Below are 8,815 nucleotides of genomic sequence, written 5' to 3' on the forward strand. Positions count from 1 at the left end.
AACGACTAGACTGTGCACTTACAGTCAAGTACCCGATAGACTATATTCTAAATATAGTCACGATCAAGCATCAAGTTTTTGGCGCCGTTGTCGGGGACCTGATTTTTTCGAATAGTGCGATTCTTTCGTTGCACGGTATATACTAAGGTAAAAATAAAAACTAATCTTCTTTCCCTTATTTCCCTCGATTGTATGCCAAGTACTCGCTCACAAGGCGATAACTTAGCACCACCAATCCCAGAATTAGAGTGTTTCTTATATATAAGATTATGAATACTAGAGTATCAACAAAAGTACAATATTCCTGATATCTTCTTTCCTACTAAACCAGAAGAAAAACCAACCATGGCTGAAGAAGGACCACAAAATCATCCTCTTAAATTCTACGCTACCCCGTCCCAACGAGAACCTCACAACAACATTGTTGCCCCTGCTATCAATTGAAACGATTTCGAGCTGAAACCCTTACTATTATCAGCCGTCCAACAACATCAATTTTCCGGAAATCCTACGGACGACCCTAATGAACACCTGATCAAGTTTGTGCAGTACGCAGACACTGTAAAGGCAAATGGTGTATCTCAAGATGCGATAAGACTGCGCCTCTTTCCTTTCTCACTAAGAGACAGAGCTTGGGCTTGGTTGTAGTCCTTGCCCTCCAACTCCGTTACAACTTGGGAAGTACTGAAGAACGTTTTCTTATCTCGATATTTTATGCCGAGCAAAACTGCTATGCTGAGAGCTCAAATCAACGAATTTTGACAAAAAGATGTAGAATCTCTCTACGAAGCGTGGGAGAGATACAAAGACATGATGAGGATATGTCCACATCACGGTCTCGAAGACTGGGTGATCATTCACATATTTTATAATGGGCTTTTGTATAACACAAGACTGATAGTAGACGCTGCAAGGGCGGTGCACTTATGGACAAGCCATATAACAAAGCCTACCAACTCATTGAAAACATGGCCCAAAACCATTGCCAATGGGGAGGTGAAAGAACTCCAGTAGAAAAGTCCCAAACAAAGAGTGGAATGTACAAAATCAGTAGCCTTGACCATGTCCATGCCAAGGTAGATGCCCTTGTTCAAAAGTTAGATAACTTGACCGTACCACCCACAGCCATCGTGGCTGCTGCAACTCCAAACTGTGAGTTATGTGGAAACCCTGAACACACTGCACAAGAATATCAAATATTAGCAGGAGTCCCAACCGATCAAGTAAATTACGCATAAGGAAATCCCTATTCGAATACCTACAACCCTGGCTGGAAAAACTATCCTAATTTTTTGTATAAGAATAACAACGCCCTATATGCACCTGGCCAAGCACCAGTTGTTCCGCCTGGATGTCAAAATCCAACTAATAATGCTCCTAACATGCCTAGGAATTCAAACCTCGAACTAATGATGGAAAGCATCATTGCTACCCAAGCTCAGACAAACAAAGACTTCTTGAACCAAAACATACATACTAGCGAGCAACTTAAACAACTAGCGAGAAAAGTAGACGCCTTAGCCACCCACAATAAAATGCTTGAAACACAGATTTCACAAGTGGCTCAACATCAAGCATCTACAGCCGCTCCAGCTGGAACATTTCCTGGACAGCCGCAACCTTATCCAAAAGGACATGCAAATGCCGTTATACTGAGGAGTGGAAAAGGAATAGACAGGCTCGTAGATCCAAGACTCCAAAACCCTGCCATGTACCAAAAACCAGACAAAACCACAACTGAGCAGGTAAGTGAACCAAAGGAAATAGAAGATAATACCCAAGAGGCCGAAGAGAAAGAAAAACCTTATGTGCCTCCACCTCCTTATAAACCACCCATTCTGTATCCTCAAAGACTCAGAAGTTCTAAAACTGCGAGTCAATTTAGGAAATTTGTTGAACTTCTGAAGCAACTAAACATTACAATTCCCTTTACAGAAGCCATCACACAAATGCCCTCATATGCTAAATTTCTTAAGGAGATCCTATCTAATAAGAAAAAGATTGAGGATAACGAAACAGTTACACTTACTGTAGAGTGTAGCGCAATAATCCAAAATAACATGCCTCCCAAACTAAAAGACCCAGGTAGTTTTTCCATACCCTGCGTCATTGGAAAATTCGTCATAGACAAAGCTCTATGCGATTTAGGAGCCAACATTAGTGTAATGCCCTTAACCATCTGTAAAAGGCTCAGTATGGGAGAATTAAGACCAACCAAGATGTCTGTTCAATTAGCTGACCGCTCAATCAAATATCCTGTCGGTATACTAGAGAATGTCCTCGTACGTGTAGGAAAATTTTACATTCCTACAGACTTCATAATCATGGACATCAAAGAAGATGCCAGTACACCTATTATATTAGGAAGGCCATTCTTGGCTACCGCCGGAGCTATAATAGACGTAAAGAGAGGTAAGCTGAAATTCGAAGTTGGAGAGGAAAAGGTTGAATTCATCTTAACATAATTCTTACAAGCGCCAGCCATAGACGATACCTGTTATCTACTTGATGTCATAGACGAGTGCGTAAGAGAGATGGAGATGCAAGAAACCACATACTCTGATATAATGAAAATCCAAATCCCTCCAATCTTTGAAGACGATAATTGGCATGAACCATCCCAAAACGAAAGTCTAAGTGAATGCTTAGCACTTACACCCAACCACATGCCATGCCCAAAGAAACCTGACTTGGAACTAAAAGCACTACCAAAGAACCTAAGATACGAATTCCTAGACACTGAACTGAAAAGACCAATAATAGTCAACGTTGACTTGGGACAGATGGAAACTGAAAAGTTACTAGATGTATCAAGAAAATATCCAATTGTGTTAGGATACAACATCGCCGACGTAAAAGGAATAAGTCCTTCTATTTGTATGCATCGCATTATGCTGGAGGAAGATTGTAAAACCTCTAGAGAACACCAGAGAAGGATCAACCCAATCCTAAGTACGGTAGTCAAGGATGAAGTAAAGAAACTACTAGATGATGGAATCATATACCCGATCTTCGATAGTCAATGGGTTAGCCCCATTCATGTAGTACCCAAGAAAGGGGGTGTTACAGTCGTTAAGAATGATAAGGGAGAATCCATAGCACAAAGAGTTGTTACCGGAAGTAGAATGTGCATCGACTATAGAAAACTAAACAAAGCCACTCGGAAATATCATTTTCCTCTACCCTTCATTGATGAAATGCTTGAACGATTGGCTAAGCATTCTCACTTCTGCTATCTAGACGGTTATTCAGGATTCTTTCAAATTCCAATCCATCCTGACGACCAAGAAAAGACAACCTTCACATGCCCTTATGGTACATTCGCTTACCGACGAATGCCATTTGGATTATGCAACACTCCCACAACATTTCAAAGATGCATGATGGCAATCTTCGCTGATTTTATAGACGACATCATGGAAGTCTTTATGGACGACTTTTCTGTTTGTGGGCAGAGTTTCGAAGGATGTCTATCAAACCTTGAAATGGTACTCGAAAGATGCGTAAAGGTAAATCTCGTTTTGAACTGGGAGAAATGCCATTTCATGGTCCAACAAGGAATCGTGTTAGGTCACGTGGTATCTGATAGAGGAATTAAAGTAGACAAAGCTAAGATCGAAATCATAGAGAACCTTCAACCCCCTAAAATCGTACGAGAAATACGAAGCTTTTTAGGACACGCCGGTTTCTACCGATGTTTTATCAAAGATTTCTCGAAAATTACCAAGCCACTTACGGGTTTATTAATGAAAGACGCTGATTTTATCATTGATGAAAAATGTTTAACAACGTTCAACCAATTGAAAACATCTTTAATCACCGCACACATAATGCACCCACCTGACTGGAGATTACCTTTCGAAATCATGTGTGATGCGAGTGATTACACCGTAGGCGCAGTACTGGAACAAAGAAAGGATAAGAAAATTCATGCAATCTACTACGCAAGTAGAACACTAGATCCAGCCCAAATGAACTACCCCACCACTGAAAAGGAACTTTTAGCCATCGTGTTCGCTCTGGACAAGTTCCGTTCCTACCTAGTAGGAGCGAAAATTATTATCTATACTGACCACGCCGCTATTAGGTATCTGTTAAGTAAGAAGGATGCCAAACCAAGACTTTTAAGATGGATCCTACTATTACAAGAATTTGACTTAGAGATAAAAGATAAGAAAGGTACTGAAAACATAGTAGCGGGCCACTTATCACGAATCGAAGGGAATAAGCCTGAACAAATTCCAATTGATGACGATTTCCCTTACGAACGACTCATAGCCCAAATGGAAAGCGACATGTATGAATTAACAATAAATGATACTGAAATAGAAGAATCCATGGGAGAAATTCATGCGAATGCAACTCTGCCATGATATGTTGATTTTGTTAACTACCTAGCTGTTGGAGTACTTCCACCGGACCTATCTTACCAACAAAAGAAGAAATTCTTTCATGATCTAAAACAATACTATTGGGATGAATCTCTGTTGTTCAAAAGAGGTACCAACTGTATTTTCCGTCGATGTGTTCCTGAGGATGAAATAGATGACATAATCTCCCATTGCCATTCTGCTCCCTATGGTGGGCACGCAAGTACCTCAAAGACCTGTACTAAGATCCTACAATCGGGCCTCTTTTGGCCCACTCTATGGAAATATGTCCATAATGCGATCATAAAATACGGCCGGTGTCAACGCACTGGTAACATCTCAAGACGCGATGAAATGCCACAAACAGGAATCTTAGAAGTGGAAGTCTTCGATGTATGGGGGATTGACTTCATGGGACCATTCCCATCTTCTTTTGGTAATAAGTACATACTCGTTGCTGTCGATTATGTTTCAAAATGGATCGAGGTTGTAGCTTCTCCGATAAATGACACACGAGTAGTGATTAAGTTGTTCAAGAACATCATCTTTCCTAGATTCGGTGTGCCAAAACTAGTAGTTAGTGACGGTGGCTCCCATTTCATATCAAATATCTTTGGAAAACTTCTTCTGAAGTATGGAGTTCGACACCGTCTAACAACACCTTATCACCCACAAACTAGTGGGCAAGTCGAAGTCTCGAATCGAGAGATCAAACAAATTCTAGAAAAAACTGTCGGAATAGCCAGAAAAGACTGGTCATCTAAACTTAACGAAGCTCTGTGGGCCTATAGGACAGCTTACAAAACCCCAATAGGGACCACACCCTTTAAACTAGTCTACGGTAAATCATGTCATCTCCCTGTGGAATTAGAACACAAAGCTTACTGGGAAACTAAGACCCTAAATATAAATTACACTTCCGCAGGTGAGAAACGAATTCTGGACATTCACGAATTGGAAGAACTTCGACTAGGCGCCTATGAGAATGCCAGGATATACAAAAAGCGAACCAAAAGATGGCACGAAAAACGTATATCTAGGAAAGAGTTTAATGCCGGAGACATAGTACTACTATTTAATTCGAGACTTAAACTTTTTCCAGGAAAACATAAATCTAGGTGGTCAGGCCCTTTCGAAATCACTAAAGTCCTCAAAAGCGGTGCGATAGAAATCAAAGGTCGAAATAGTGAACCATTTATGGTAAACGGGAAGCGATTAAAACATTATCATAATATTGAAAATAGAGACTATTCAAATAGTCTAAGACTTATAGAGATGTCCGCTCAACCACAAAGCTAGTACGTCGCAACGTTACTGTCGAACTTACGACATTAAACAAAGTGCTTAGTGGGAGACAACCCGCCGTTTCTTTTATTTGTTATCTTTGCTACACAGTATTTTCCTTCTTTGATTTTATTATTTATTTTTTCTCCCCTTTCCTTGATTCTATGCAATAATACTTGTTGCTTCTAGTTACTAACTTAGAAACCTTGAATACTGATTAACAGGAAAATTTATAACTAGTTACTTACTAACTTTCATCATGCAACCAATAGATACAATTTTCAGAGGCAGAGTTCAGAGAAGGCGTTATGATTATCTAGCTCGGAAGGATATGGCTTTATCCATATATTATGATGGACCTACCGTGGATAGGTTAGGTATCTGAGATAACATCTTGTTTATGTTTAATCAGTTAGGATGGGAGAATGCTGCCATTAAGAGAAGGTTTGTCACTTACCGTGAACTTACCCTAGAATTCCTTAGCTCCCTAGTATACAACCCCGAGCATGGTTACAGACTTAACAAAGGGTTTATTTCCTTTAGGCTATTTAGCATGGACTTCACCTATAACCGTAGAGACCTTGCTGACCTCCTAGGATTCCCTAGTGGCCCTTTTGTTTTCATTACCCGCCAGGAGGAACTAATCGATGACATCGATCTAGATTACTTTTGGGCTAGTTTAGCTGGAGACTACCATCCTAATCCAAACGAGATGCACTCCCAAATGATCCACAACCCTGCTATCCGATACTTCCACAAAATACTAGCCCACACCCTATTTGGTAAGGAAGAGAACAACACCATAGTGTCACGAGATGAACTTTTCATCTTGCTCTGTATCGATCAAGGTCGACATGTCAATGTTGTGACATTTATGATGGAGAGATTCATTCACCTTGCAAAGAACAATTGAACCCCAATCATAGTAGGTGGCCTAGTAACCATGATAGCTGATGCTATTGGACTTAAACGCCCACTTTACGAGCATGCACCATTTGGACACATCCGACCTATGGACATTGAATTTTGCTTTAACTGTATAATCATAGGAAACCTTGGGCCAGATACTTTTGATTACCTCATTAACAATGAAGTTGTCCGACTATTTACCATGCCTAACCATGAGAGAACAAGTGTTCATAACCGCAGTAACTGGCTTTATGATTTAGATGAACACCCAATTGATCCACCTTCACCTCCTGAGACACCGCCTATATATGAGTATTTCAATGACCCTATCCATGTTGATGAATCTGACCCTGAAACACCTCCAAACTACTATAACATAGATGAACCGACACTTCCATCCTATGCTGATAACCTTGCCATGCTTCTTACTCGTTTTAATGATTTCCATGCTGACATCACAACTGTGAAAGAAGAGATAAAGATCATACGCCTTGATATCTTAGGCCTAATGGATGTAGCCGTCGAGCAGTTTGATCATTTGAACCAGGCTGTAACTGCATTGGGACAGAGCTGTGGCTGATTTCACTGACCACTGATCTCTCCTACTCACACTAAGCAATGAGGACACTGCTGTGTTTTGTGTGGGGAGGGAGCACATTTTATTGTTTTTCTATTTTTCTTTTTATCATTATTTATCTCTTATATTACATTTAATTTTAATCGTTTAATCTAATAACATTTGCTATTTATTTATTTATTTATTTATTTATGCTTCTATATTTATTTATTTATGCTTTTAAATTCAATTGCTAAATCATTATATCATACTGTATTAAAACTGCTGCAACATTTAATGAGAAAATTTCAAACAAGCGTGTGACGACCGTCACATATAGTGTGACGCCCTTCTCACAGACGTGACGACCGTCACGGATCTGCCATGCTCGTCACACATGCAGATGACCGTTACGCTTAGATGACCGTTGGAGACGATCGTTACACGCCCGTTGCGTGTGACAACCATCACACCCATGTGACGACCGTCACAAAATCCAAAGAGCACGCCTATAAACACAGGCGCTCTTCCTCTCTTCTTCCTCATCAATCATCCTACACACATCACTCTTCTCTCCATTATCCAATTCTTTACCTTTTTTCAAGCGAGAAGTGTGTAACTCACAACATCCATCCTTCCCACCACCACCTATAATTTCATAAACCTTATCAATGACCCGCCAAGAGAGAGCAGCTCCTGACCTCTCCACCGTCGTATTTCGAAATGGAGAAGTCGGCAAACGCCAAAGAGACAACTACCTCAAATTCTATCAATGCTCAGTCCAAGCAACGAGGTATGTTGATAAAGAATGTCTGACGGAGCTGGGACTTCTAGAAGGTGTGGGTTGGATGCTGACAAACTCCGGTTTGACACAGCTTTGCACCACACCGCAACCAACCTACGAAGCGCTGACCCTGGAATTCCTGAGCTCCTTCTCCTACATTACCCCCCTGGGGCAAGTTAGTTTCTCACCGGAGTCGCCACATTCAGAATGTTCGGCACCGAGTATTCTCTAAACCAAACTCAGATAGCTCGAATGCTTGGTTTCCGACATGGAGAGGGAGTTCACTACTGTATCCCCGACGGATGGTCAGAGATAGCGTTTGGAGTATGGCACAGCCTGACCAACATGAACGCCACAAGCCGGGATACACTCAACGCAACTTACATTCACAACCCAGCTATTAGATATTTCCATCGAGTCCTGGGGCACACGGTTTTCGGAAGAGTCAGCAATCACAAGGTAAACTCCAAGGAACTCTTCCTTCTCCACTGTGTGTTCACCCCGGTCGCGTTCAATGTCACTCCTTTTCTACTAGCCAACATTCAAGCTGCTTGCATGAGAGGCAACCAGGCGTTTTGTTTTGGGGGAATTATCACCTCCATAGCACTAGGCCTGAATATAGGAGATAGGCTCGCCAACTTGGAAGCCTTGCCAGTAGACTTCCTCGACATCGCTTACTGCCGTGCTTCACACCTGATCAAGGCCAGAGATGACGGGAAGTATCATCCTGTGGTCAGAAACAAAATAGTCCGAAGCATCATCATGCCCAACAGGAGCCGAACAGATCCACAGAATATGGCGAATTGGATTTTTGATCTGGATGCCCCTGAGGCAAATGAAGGAGATCTTGATAATGGAGCAGATGAAGTCGTGGAGGAACTCGACCGAGGCATGCCACAGCCACCCCCTGAG

At 41.4% G+C, this 8,815-nt stretch overlaps 1 non-coding gene across 1 annotated transcript; it reads right to left on the reverse strand.

Annotated features, from left to right (window-relative positions):
• Positions 1–732: 732 nt before the first annotated feature.
• On the reverse strand, positions 733–839 carry LOC127099610 (small nucleolar RNA R71). The gene has a single exon (XR_007794093.1). It is a non-coding gene; the product is annotated as a small nucleolar RNA R71 (small nucleolar RNA).
• Between the last annotated feature and the right edge of the window lie 7,976 nt (positions 840–8,815).

This window comes from Lathyrus oleraceus, chromosome 6 (assembly GCF_024323335.1).
Source record: "Lathyrus oleraceus cultivar Zhongwan6 chromosome 6, CAAS_Psat_ZW6_1.0, whole genome shotgun sequence".
In the NCBI taxonomy this organism is placed as follows: domain Eukaryota; kingdom Viridiplantae; phylum Streptophyta; class Magnoliopsida; order Fabales; family Fabaceae; genus Lathyrus; species Lathyrus oleraceus.